The 13,827-nt window shown below is 38.6% G+C and overlaps 1 long non-coding RNA gene across 1 annotated transcript in view; it reads right to left on the bottom strand.

The window, feature by feature from the left end:
- The window catches only part of LOC109562820 (uncharacterized), a 266,627-nt gene that overhangs the window by 25,842 nt on the left and 226,958 nt on the right, over positions 1 to 13,827 (bottom strand). The gene's annotated exons all lie outside the window — the stretch shown is intronic.

Below are 13,827 nucleotides of genomic sequence, written 5' to 3'. Positions count from 1 at the left end.
CTATGGAGAAGGAAATGGCACCCCACTCCAGTATTCTTGCCTGGAGAATCCCATGGATGGAGGAGCCTGGTGGGCTACAGTCTGTGGGGTCGCACAGAGTTGGACACGACTGAGCGACTTCACTTCACTTGATATACTAAAGTTTTTTTGAAGAAGAAGACAATATTAGCTCTTGCCAATTGAACCTCTGCATGGGCAAAAATGTATGTATGTATCTCCCAGTGTAGGACTGCTCTTAAAACCCTGCAGTTAAAACACTAGATTAATTGACAATTACACTCACTTGCCAACTGTAGTTATAGACTTGCTCTTATTTATAGTGTTTTTGCAAGTGTCCTTAGGTATGTCCAAGCCAACTGAGGGTTAGGAATAATGTTTATAATTTTCTTCTGTTTATCTGTATAATCCAAACTTTCTAAAATAGATAGTAATTTAGATTACTTCAAAAACATTTCTAGATATGTAAATACCAAAAAGAAGCTACTTATATGCAAAATTATGTTTCTTCATATTTTAACAGCCTTGAAAATGAGAATCAAATTTAGAAGGTTTATGTTACTGAGCTTCAAGACATGATAAAGTTAACAGAAATCATGACAGTGCGGTGTTGGCATAAGGATAGAAAAATAAATAAAACAAGCATGACAGAGAGTTCAAAAACAGGTACAACTTTATATGAATAATTGCTCCCCAGAAAAGGCAACATAGCAATAGAAAGAGGAAAGGAAAGTCTTTACAAGTAGGGAGGAACAACTGAAAACTCATATGGAAAAAAAAAATGAATATTAACCTTGGCCTTATAGCATACATTATAATTATTCCAAGAAGGATCACAGACATGAATGTAAGAGCTTAAACTATGAAGCTTTTAGAAGAAATCATAGAAGAATACCTTTGTGACCATGGAAAGGAAAACATTTCTTACCCCACAGAAAAGCAAACACTAAAAATAATATTTTGATCAAAATTTAAAACTTTCATCAAACAAAAAGATTGTTTATAAATGGAAGATAAGACACATATTGGAGGGAAATGCTTGTGAAATATAAATTTGGTAAGTGACTTCTATCCTGAAGGTATAAATAACTCTTACAAATAAATAAGAACAATAATTCATTTTTAAAATGGGCAAAACACCAAACTATAAGTCCACATGTGAAGATATCTGAATAGCCAATTAGGGACCAGAGAGGTGCATAACATTAGTCATATGGGTGCATGCTTGGTCACTTCAGTCAAGTTCAACTCTTTGCAACCCTATGGACAGCAGTCCTCAGGCTCCTCTGTTCATTCTCCAGGCGAGAATACTAGAGTGGGCTGCTTGTCTCCCTCCTGGGGATCTTCCCTACCCGGTGATCAAACCCCCATCTACTGTGTCTCTTGCATTGCTGGCAGATTCTTTACTGCTGAGCCACCTGGAGCGCCCTTAGTCATATGAAGGAAATGCAAATTCGAATCATAACAAGATGCCCCTACACATCCCCTCGAATGGTTAAAATTAAATACACTGACCAAACTAAATACTGGCAAGGATGTAAGCCAGCGGAGCACCCATACACTTCTGTTGGGAATGTGAAACGGTACAACCACTTTTGGGCTTCCCTGATAGCTCAGTTGGTAAAGAATCCACCTGCAATCCAAGAGACCCTAGTTCGATTCCTGGGTTGGGAAGATCTGCTGGAGAAGGGATAGGCTACCCACTCCAATTCTTGGGCTTTCCTTGTGGCTCAGCTGGTAAAGAATCTGCCAGTAATGCAGGAGACCTGGGTTAAATCCCTGGGTTGGGAAGATCCCCTGCAGAAGGGAAAGGCTACCCACTCCAGTATTCTGGCCTGGAGAATTCAATGGACTGCATAGTCCATGGAGTAGCAAAGAGTCAGACACAAGTGAGCGACTTTCACTTCACTTCACTTTGCAACCACTTTTAGGAAAAGTCTGGCAATTTCCTATCCCATTAAACATGCTCTTACCTTTTGACCCTCAACTCTACTTCGGGCATATAAATAAAATAAATGAAAACATATGCTCATGAAAATGTTTATACAAGAGTGTTTATAGCAGATTAATTCATAATAGCCCAAACTGGAAATATCATTAGCGGAAGAGTGAATAAACAGTGGTATATTCTTACCATGTAATATCACTCAACTGAAAAAGCAACAAACCACCAAAGCACTCACAACACAGACGGATCTCGGAAGATACACGTCTGTACCTTTCAACGTATGTAAATTTTGCCTAAAAAAACTGTAAGACAAATATAGAGGCAAAAATGATAAGAGACAAAACAAGAAAGACCAAAGATCTAGATAATCCTTTAAATCAATCTTAGTTTTGATTTCTGTACTGAACTACCCTGAAACTTCGAAGAGTGTAATTAAACCTCCATTTACAGTTTCATGCACTTTCAAAAAAGGACAAAAACAAAACTCTAGATTCCTTATTTGGTCAAAACAGGAATAAACCACCTTAAAAATTTAAAATAGCAAAATCTGAACCATTGCTTCTGCATATAGAATTAAAAGTAGAGAAGGATGGCTAAGTAGGAGGGAATGAGTAATTTTCACAATGAAGACTTTCATATTGCTGCATATATTTTGTACTTAGGGATAAAGGAGGAAAAATGATAAAACAAAGCTGAAACAGAAGTATCATTTTCCTAACTTGAATTACCAGTCAATACACAGATAATTTCTATATTATGGCATCTGTAGCTTTATTTGGTCACCTGATAATTGTCATGAAACAGCCCTCCTTGCTTCACCTGGCACTCACATCCCAACCTCTTTTAATTATAACTGTATTTATGTATTAACATAAGGAATATTGAATTCATGGTATTCAAAGTTTTTCATATTCTAAAGTTCAAATCTGAAATCCTAGCATTATGGTTAGGAAATATTGTTTGCTGCAGTTCAAGTAGCATATTTCCATTATATTTCTTTTAATTTTTGCCATGTTTTGATCTGCTTCAGATTCATACCATGCCTTTCTTGTACATTTTTTATTGACCTCTACTCCCCATTCATTATTGATGATTGATATTTTTTGTTGTTATGGGGCAGAAGAATCACATGACTTCCCACCCTATCTCTGATGTCACCCAATCTCTTAATCATTTTGTTTTTCTGTACTAATTGAAACTTTTCCCTTCTTATTTGGAATAACACTTTGGAATACAATTTTTTTTTTTTTTTGTCCCTCCTGGAGGTTGTCATCCTATACTTCTTGCCCTCCATTTGTTTACTGCATTATCAAGATGTCAAATCTCTCAGTTGTCTCCTCCATAGTTAAAAACATCCCCCTCTCCCCCGGCCCCAGAGGCCTCCACCCTCAGCTTCAGGCTGGGCTCCTAGGTCAGGTGCACAGCTGCTATTCTCAGGCTCCTCAAACAGCTGTGTTTGGTTGATCCACTATTTACCATAGTTCATGTCTTTCTCATCTGGAGAGTCTTTCCTTATTTTCAGTTCAGTTCAGTTTAGTCACACAGTCGTGTTTGACTCCTTGCGACCCCATGGACTATGGCATGCCAGGCTTCCCATCCATCCCCAACTCCTGCAGCCTGCTCAGACTCATGTCCATCAAATTGGTGATGCCATCCAACCATCTTATCCTCTGCAGTCCCCTTCTCTTCCTGCCTTCAATCTTACCCTGAGGGTCTTTTCAGAAGAGTCAGTTCTTTGCATCAGGTGGCCATAGTATTGGAGTTTCAGCTTCAGCATCAGTCCTTCCAATGAATATTCAGGACTGATGTCCTTTAGGATTGACTGGTTGGATCTCCTTGCAGTCCAAGGGACTCTCAAGAGTCTTCTCCAACACCACAGTTCAAAAGCATCAATTCTTCAGCGCTCAGCTTTCACATCCATACATGACTACTGGAAAAACCATAGGTTTGACTAAATGGACCTTTGTTGGCAAAGTAATGTCTCTGCTTTTGAATATGCTGTCTAGGTTGGTCATAACTTTTCTTCCAAGCAGTAAGCGTCTTTTAATTTCATCGCTGCAGTCACCATCTGCAGTAATTTTGGAGCCCCCCAAAATAAAGTCTGTCACTGTTTCCATTGTTTCCCCGTCTATTTTCCATCTGATGGAACCAGATACCATGATCTTTGTTTTTTGAGAGTTGAATTTTAAGTCAACTTTTTCACTCTCCTCTTTCACTTTCAACAAAAGGCCCTTTAGTCCTTCTTCACTTTCTGCCATAAGGGTGGTGTTATCTGCATATCTGAGGTTATTGATATTTCTCCCGGCAATCTTGATTCCAGCTGTGCTTCTTCCAGCCCAGCGTTTCTCATGATGTACTCTGCATATAAGTTAAATAAGCAGGATGACAATATACAGCCTTGACTTACTCCTTTCCCAATATGGAACCAGTCTGTTGTTCCATGTCCAGTTCTAACTGTTGCTTCTTGACCTGCACACAGATTTCTCAGGGGGCAGGTCAGGTGATCAGGTATTCCCATCTCTTGAAGAATTTTCCACAGTCTGTTGTGATCCACACAGTCAAAGGCTTTGGCATAGTCAATAAAGCAGAAGTGGATGTTTTTCTGGAACTCTCTTGCTTTTTCTATGATCCAGTGATGATGGCAATTTGATCCTCTGCCTTTTCTAAATCCATCTTGAACATCTGGAAGTTCACGGTTCATGTATTGCTGAACCCTGACTTGGAGAATTTTGAGCTTTACTTTGCTAGCATGTGAGATGAGTGTAATTGTGCGGTAGTTTGAGCATTCTTTGGCATTACCTTTCTTTGGGATTAGAATGAAAACTGACCTTTTCCAGTCCTGTGGCCACTGAAAAACTTTCCAAATTTGCTGGCATATAGAGTGCAGCACTTTCACAGCATCATCTTTCAGGATTTGAAATAGCTCCACTGGAATTCCATCACCTCCACTAGCTTTATTCGAAGTGATGCTTTCTAAGGCCCACTTGACTTCACATTCCAGGATGCCTGGCTCTAGTCCAGTGATCACACCACATGGCTATTTGAGTCATGAAGCTCTTTTTTGTACAGTTCTTCCGTGTATTCCTGCCACCTCTTCTTAATACCTCCTGCTTCTGTTAGGTCTGTACCATTTCTGTGGTTTATTGTGCCTCATTTTACTAAAACTCAAAACCCAAGGAAGAGTGTGTAGGAGGTAAACATTCTGAGTACTTTAACGCATGTGTATCTTTAATTTTACGTTCATTCATAACTAATAATTTGACTGGCCTAGGTACTCTGTGTTTAAAATTATTTAAACCTACATCTTTAAAAGTGTTTCTACTTCATCATCTGCTAGTGGTACTGATGACACGCCCAAACTAGATGTGTCTTCTTGTGTGTATTATTTTCTTTTATGAAAGCTTTTTAGCATTCTTGATTTCCTACATTTAAACAGTTGATTTCCAAAAACTCCTCACAGATATCTATGTTTACCTCTTTTTTCATGAAGAGGCCTTCCCTCATGTAGAGAGAAACATGTGTTTCCCTCAGTTCTAGAAATTTAGTTTAAAATTCCATCCTCTGAGGCATGTTTCCACACCACTTTGTCAGCACTCTCCTGGAAATCTGATCAGTTGAAAGCTAAACAAAGTCCTGCTGACATCTTGATTTTGTCACGCTGAGATCCGTGTTGGATTTGTAACCACAGAACTGTAAGATAATACATTTATATTATTTTAAATCTCTAACTTTGTGGTCATTTGATACAGCAGTAGTCGAAAACTAAACAGATTTTAGTACTGAGAGTAGAGTGCTACTCTAATAAATACCTTAAAGTATGGAAGTGACTTTAGAATTGGGCAGTGGGCAGAGGCTAGAAGAATTTTGAGGAGCATGATAGGAAAAGTCTAGAGCATTTTGAATATACCAAGAGTACAAAAGTGGATAAAAAATGATGCTGCTACACTGAGAGTAGCACTAATATATATACACTACCATGTGTAAAATATATAGCTAGTGGGAAGCTGCCATAGAGCACAGGGAGCTCAGCTCGGTGCTCGGTGATGATCCAGACAGGAGGGATGGAGGCACAAGAGGGAGGAGATGTATATACATAACTCACTCACGCGCTGTACAGCAGAAACTAACACAACACTGAAAAGCATTTGAACTCCAATTTAAAAGAAAAATGGAAAAAAAAAATGATGCTGCCAGTAAGGACTCAGCAGGAAGTGAGGAGTAGGGTAGAAGAAACATCCCTTCAGAGAACATGTAAATCATGAGCATACTGCCAGTAGAAATATTACAGATATTAAAGGTGCCTCTAGTGAGAACTTAGAAGGAAATTAGAATCATATCAATCAGTTCTTTTATTATTTCTTTTCATGAGTAGAATTTAATGCGTACAATGGTATTCTATGGGTAGAATATTCATGCATTCCTGAATTCTTCTAAGTTATTAATTGAAAGGTATTAGGAGAAAGCCTTGAGGAGAGCATGGCAACCCGCTCCAGGAATCTTTCCTGGAGAAGCCCATGGAAAGAGGAACCTGGTGGGCTATAGTCAATGGGGTCGCAAAGACTCAGACGTGACAGAGCATGAAGGGGAGAAAGAAATTTTTTAAAATTCTGCTTCCTCTAGGTCACTTTTATGTTTACCTTGTTCTTCTATTATTTTGCCTACCTTCCTCAAATGTCTGGGAGAGGGAATTCTTGTTACATAGTGGCAGACAGTTTAGGAGAACTGTGTTCTATCATCATATAGAAAGCACAAGCTGTAAGTGATAAACTTAGATATTTCACTGAGGAGATTCCAACCAAGGCGTTGAAGGTATGAATGGTTTTCTTCTTGCTGGTCCTCATAAAACTCGGGAGGAAAGATTTAAGTTCAAGGTAGAACTTTTAAACAAAAAGGACCAGGATTTTGATACTTTGGGAAATTATTATTCTATCTCAGATTGTAAAAGATGTGAAAGTAAAGAGATCATTCTCAGGAAATTATGCTCCAAAGAAGAAAGAAAAAAACCCTGAGGGTGTCACTGAATATCGTTTCACTAATAACTTAGAAAAAAATTAGTAAGTCAGGGTATTGAGACACTTAAAAGATTAAGCATGTGACTCATAGATGCCATCAGCAAGCTAAGCAGAAGCCAGGAATAGAGACAGGAGATAACCAGGGGAGATGTGTGAAGCAGGAGGCTCTTGCCCAGTGAGGTGAATCCCAAGATATACATGAGACAGCTACAAAGTTCTTGAGAATGTTAACCATCATGACACTGCCAGCTTTGACTGAAAGAGTTAGATGCTTTTTAATAAATTAAATTTAATAAAAAAAAATTTTAATAAAAAGGTGCTTTTTGTTATCACTAAAAATAATACAGCGCCATTTGTTCCAAAACCTGTTTATTAATTGACCTATATCTTCAGATCCAGGTTCAGTATTTTTGGCACAGCTGCTCTCAAGGTGGTACTGTGTATTTCCATCATAACGAACATATCACTTAATTATCTCTTCTGTGTGTTACATCATTAGCAATTGATGATTTTTGCCTAATCCATTAATTCCGTAGGAGTTGCAAAGCAGTGTGACAATCCAAATCTATCATTTCTTCTTCACTTACTAGTTTTATTACTTATTGCTGCTAAAATATAACTTTCAAAAACATAAAATAATGACTCTCATCAAATTTAGCATAAACACACATCTAGGATTTTACTCAACTCATTAATGAGGAAAACAGTAAGATAAAAAGAGCAGTTCAAAGTACACTTTTGAGGGGCTACAGATTCATTTTCAGTTTAATAAAGAAATGTTAGAGTCAGTTTGCTAGGTTATATCTAAACTGGTTGTATCTTACTTTAGGGGTTATCTTTTCCACTGGACAGAAACAATTTGTTTATCTACTAGACAAAAGTCTACAGAACAACATGTAACTTCAGTAAGCCTGGGATCTTTAATCAACAGCATTAGCATTGCTCAGCTTCATTTATCTTTTGGTAAGATAAACTTCCCCTCAGCAACTCTGGTCACTGAGAGATATGTGCGTGAGTGCATGCTAAGTCGCTTCAGTCATGTCTGACTCTTTGCGACCCATGGACTGTAGTCTGCCAGGCTCCTCTGTCCATGGGATTCTCTAGGCAAGACCACTGGAGTGAGTTGCTGTGCCCTCCTCCAGGGGATCTTTCTGACCCAGGGATTGAACCTTCATCTGTTATGTCTCTTGTATTGGTAGGAAGGTTCTTTACCCCTAGTGCCACTTAGGAAGCCCACCGAAAGATACACTATATTAACAGACAGGGCAAAACCTCGGTAATTTCCCTCTTTCACCTCTGTTCAGAACAATGAGCTTTTCAAAATATATATCATCATGAACTCATGGATTTTAGCATTTGACATGTTTCAGCCCATTGTAATTATTATCCTTTTTATTTTCTATTTTATGTTTTAATTGGTGGAAAATTGCTTTACAATTTTGTGTTGGTTTCTGCTATACAATGACATGAGAGAGTCATACACACACACACACATATCCCTTTCCACCTGAGCCTCCCTCTCCTCCCCCAACTCCACCCCTTTAGGTCATTACAGAGCACCAAGGTGGGCTCCCTGTGTTATTTAGCAAATTCCCACTGTTTTACATATGATAGAAAGGTGTTGCTATGAGCTGTGAAAGACACCGGGATTCTTGGCCTCTGGAGGACAGGATTTCAATCCGGGGCCAGTGATGAGGTTTGATAGCTCAGAGCTTTTGTGTAATAAAGTTTTATTAAAGTAAAAGAGATAGAGAAAGCTTCTGACATAGACATCAGAAGGGGGCAGAAAGAGTGTGCCCTTGCTAGTGAAAGGTTGTTGTTGAATCACGCGAAGACACCAGGATTCTTGGCCCCTGGAGGAGAAGAATTCAATCCGGAGCCAGAGACGAGGCTTGATCGCTCAGAGCTTTTGTGTAATAAAGTTTTATTAAAGTATAAAGGAGATAGAGAAAGCTTCTGACATAGGCATCAGAAGGGGGCAGAAAGAGTACCCGCTTGCTAGTGTTAACAATGAAGTTATATAATCCAAAGAATGTCTGGAGGTTGTAAAGACCTCATCAGACCTACTCCCATAATTTACATTTTAAGATAACACTGTCCTCAGGCAGGATACATCCTTGTAAAGACCAGGTCTACTCCCATAATTTACATTTTAAGATAACAGAAGGTTTAATCCAGAGACTGTCTTTAGGCAGGATACATTATTGTTATATAATCCTAAGGAATGTGGAGAAAGAAAAATGTTTGTCCTTTCTTCCTCCTTGAGAATTCCAGACCCCTCTCTCCTTGGGGACCCCCAGACTCCTTATCAACCTACCTAGGAACTGACTCTCTCACTAGTTTTTAGCAATGAGTTGTATGCCTATTAGCAAGCTGCTAAACAGAGAAAAGAAACGCCTCAAAACTGAGAGTGGCAACAGACACCTCACCCACAACACGCATCTTGAGATATCATTGGCACAAGTGAGTCATTCCAGGCCATAAAACAATGGACATGAATCGAAGAAAGGCAGATTTCCAAGCAACATAGTTTCATTAATATAGCTTAAGAAAAACATTTCCATAAGAAAAATGCATTGGTTAGCTCAAGGTCTGAGAAAACTTACATTCAGGGGGAACCAGATGTCGTCATGGCAACACAGGATTTTAAAAGAAATCCCCTTTAAATTTTGTATAGAGAAGGAAAAAAAAAAAAAAAAATGGCTGACCCTTGCCGTCTATTTCCTCTGCTTGGGGGCCCCTAGCCTTCCTGCCTGTTACCCCCTCACTACTTCCCCAATTCGTCCCACCATCACCTTCCCTTAGAATGTCCACAAGTCCGCTCTTCACTAGGTTCATCAGGGTACCATTCTTCTGGATTCCATTTGTACGCATTAATATATGATATTTGTTTTTCTCTTCCTGACTTCATTCTGTAGAAGCGGTTCTAGGTTCATCCACCTCCCCCTACTTATTTAACTCTCTACCTTCTTAAATAAAGGGAAGCATGCTGAATATATTTTTGAAAGATTAAAAAAGAAAAATTTTGCTGGTAAGAGAGATCATCTAAATCTTTAGCATGCTTGTGAAAACCATAATTCTAGGGAGAAGTGAGTATCATGTAGAACATAAAGGTTTATGAAAAGAATAATCAGAAAATCTCAGGCCTCCTCTCAAATTTCACAGTAAAATGAAATGCAGTTCAAGTGTGGTCCTAGAAAATTGTATCCTTAATGCCTGAAATGAATTGAATCAAAAGTTTCACATAGGACTATTAATATCGATTTTTTGATTAGTCACCTTGGCATATGTGTACAAATTAAGACTGGTGTCAGTAAATATAAATCTCCTTTTATATATTACATGATTCCTGTGAGCTTTCTGATTCAAATCCCTTTGGAAAGAAATTTGCTAATCTAGTATTGAATTAGGTTTTGAGGCCAATCTTTCACACAGCAATAGCTCATTCTGCAGAATAATTTAATTATAAAAGTGTGACACACGTAAGCATTTTTGTAATGATTAATGAGTAACCTCATAAAAAGTGAGATTTTTCCAATGAACTGAAATATTGGAATTATAATAATGTACCATATCAAAAAATAATGTATCAACTAAAACTCAAGAAAATAAGCTCATTGAATTATTTTTACTTAATCACTAAATTAATCACTAGCTATTTTTAAAGACAAAAGATATGGAGAGTTAAGAATTTTAAGACATAACAAAGTAGCCTATGGCTGCCCTCCTTACCTGAAGTTCTCCCTTAAATTATTTACGGTAGCTATAAATATGTTTCCCAACAGGTGAGCTCCAAGTTCTCCTTATTCTTCACTATTTAGGTTATTGAGGATGGGCTGAAAAGCAGCACCTCCTTCCCCTTCATACCATTAAATTCATGAACTTGTCCTGTAGAAGTCACTGAATATTGTGTTTTTCCCCCTAATTCAGATGCTTCTACTTCTTTAGGGTAAATAACTTTTTTAAAATTGGAGGATAATTGTTTTACAATGTTGTGTTGGTTTCAGCCGTACAACAACGTGAATCAGCCATAGCAAACATATATGTCCCCTCCCTCTGGAGATTTCCTCCCACTCCCGACCCCACTCCACCCCTCCAGGCTGTCTCAGGGCACTGGATTGAGCTCCCTGTGTTATATAGCAATTTTAGGGTAAATAACTTTTAACATTCTAACACTAGAATCCGTCAGGGCTTAGCATATAGATGGACACTGTAGGATGCTAAGAAGTAGTCACATTTGTATCTTCACATCTTAAATACAAGCTGTCTTATGAAGCTGTCACAACTAGACAAATATCTCTTTGTGCTATCTGCAACTTATGTATCAAAAATATTTACATATATATATACATATACATATATTTTTTAATTTAATACTCCACACTGAAAGTCAGCCAGCATCAGTTTCCCAAAACCTTACAAGCAGTCTTTCTTACTCATTCTCATTGCATAGTTTCTTCACTTGGATTCCAGAATATAACAATCTTTCGGAATGCCTTTTACCTACTGTGTAATTGCATTTCACTCTCCTTTTCAGATTTTTCCTCATTTATTCTAAATATTAGGCTGTGCCAAGACCCAGATTCTTATTAGATCTCAGTCCCTTACTGATCTCACCCTATATCAAGGTGTAATAACCATCTCTCCATATACGACTTCCAGTTTTCTATCTCTAGTTCAGTTTTCTCCCTTGAACTTCAAGAGAGTATATCCAAAGTCAACTCCATTATTTGAGTTCCTCAGGCCAAAAATCTAGGCATTACCTAGATGTTTTTACACTTCACCCTACATTGCACTCATTAGTAAATCCAGGAGATTCTGATGTCTACACATCTCCATAATTCAACCACATTTCACCACCTTCACTGCTATCACCCTGGACCAAAGCACCATGCTATGTCCCCAGAGCATGGCATGTCCCCTATCTGGGGCATCAGGCAATTCCAGGCAGAAAACAGATGGCAAACATGAACAGTTAAGGAGGACATAACAAAGGAGCTATTTACAGAGGTATGAGCAGACACTGGGGCTTCCCTAATGGCTCAGTGGTGAAGAATCTGCCTGTAGTGCAGGAGATGCGGGTTCGATCCCTGGGCTGGAAAGATCCCCTGGAGGAGGAAATGATAACCCACTCCAGTATTCTTGCCTGGGAAATCCTATGGACAGAGGAGCCCGAAGGGCTACAGTCTATGAGGTTGCAAAGAGTCAGACATGACTAAAGTGACTGAGTACACACGCAGGCATGAGCAGATATTAGAAAATCAACAAGGGATAACGTGATATCCCCATGTTAGCTCTGGCAGGAAGATATAACAACCTTCACGCTTAGAAGTTGTTACAGGAAGTCATAGATGTAGATAACACAGAGGACCACTGGCAAGAACCAGTCCCTGGGGGATGGACACAGACAACCACTGGGGACCGGAAACAGCAGGAGAGGGGAGTGATAAGGATGTAAATTTTACTCACCTCCCATTCTCCCCTGTAGATGTCTCTCCTTAGTTGACCCCAATGCAAGACAGACTCAGAGAAGCCACTTAAGAGTTAATATATGCCACACATGTCACTCTTGGGAGGCACAGAGCAGGAAGAGAGGGGAGCATGATTTCTAGCATCATTACTCCTCACTCCTGCCCTTGTTCCATTATTGTTATTTTTCCCCCCAAGAACACAGCTAGAGAATTTTTATTAAAATATAACACAGAGCTTGTCAGATGGCTGCCCCAAGGTCCCAGTGATTTTCTCTCTCCATCACATCATAAAAATCTACAAAGCCCCACCTCCAAAACTCCTACTTTGAAGGCCACCTCTTATTCTTCTCTGAGGCAATTTTCTTGAGCAATACCATTCTCCTGCTGGTTTCTTGCCTATTTCCAGCACACACATGCTTTAGGGACTTCGCTGTTTTCTTCCTTCTGCTTGAGCTCTTTTCCTTCAATATTCTGTGTGACTCACTTCGGGTTTTATGCACACGTCTCCCTCTGTGCAAGGTCTTTCCTGGCCATTTGTCTAACTTACACTGGCCATCTCAAGTCCCAGCTCACTTTTCTCCATACAAAAATTCTATTTTCTATTCCATTTCTACCTTTTAGAATATTTTATGTTACATGTAAACTTAAATATTTTATTTAATGTAAGATCCATGAGGATGGGGACTGTTTTCTTCTCTGCTTCCCTGATGTTTTCCCAGTGCCTAGATCAGTGCTAACACAAAACAAATCCTCAATAAATACTAATTTAATGAACAAATAAAAACAATGAAGAATATAACCCTTATTTTCCCAAGTATTTTCTTATCATAAAATATTTGAAATCCTGTGAATGCTGCAGGGTGTTCCATTTTCAATTGGTTTTATACCTGCACTTAAAAACTAACAACCCATGCATTCTCTACTCTACTTGGCTGTTTGTGATTACTAGGGAAGGCAGCGTACGCAACAGAGCAGCCTATTTCTTAATCATAGTCAGATATTTAAGTACAAAGTACCAAGAGAAGAAATAATCGCCCTCGCTTTACAGTTTCAATTAGTAGTCACGACATTTGTTGTACCCTTAGGCAGGGGAACAGTCCTATAGCTATTTAAATTCAGAGTATACAGCTAACAGTAAACTGCAGGAAAGCCTATTTGATGTGGGCGGTAATATAAAGAATTAATGGGGAAAAATGTGTTCTAGCACTTCAAACATTATCATATGCTCTGGGGACTTTCACATTCTTTCCGCAGCAAAATCAAAAGTAAATTGCAATGACTGGCACTTTGCTCTGTCTCTGTTTAGCAAACTGCTTTGCCTCTTCTTTAGAAGATGATCATGACATTTGTTTATCTTCAAAATGCTATATAATAAATTCTACTTAAAGTTATTTCAATT

Source organism: Bos indicus, chromosome 8, assembly GCF_029378745.1.
Source record: "Bos indicus isolate NIAB-ARS_2022 breed Sahiwal x Tharparkar chromosome 8, NIAB-ARS_B.indTharparkar_mat_pri_1.0, whole genome shotgun sequence".
NCBI classification, from domain to species: domain Eukaryota; kingdom Metazoa; phylum Chordata; class Mammalia; order Artiodactyla; family Bovidae; genus Bos; species Bos indicus.
The sequence above is the reverse complement of the archived record's forward strand: the minus strand, read 5'-3'. Positions and strand labels throughout refer to the sequence as shown.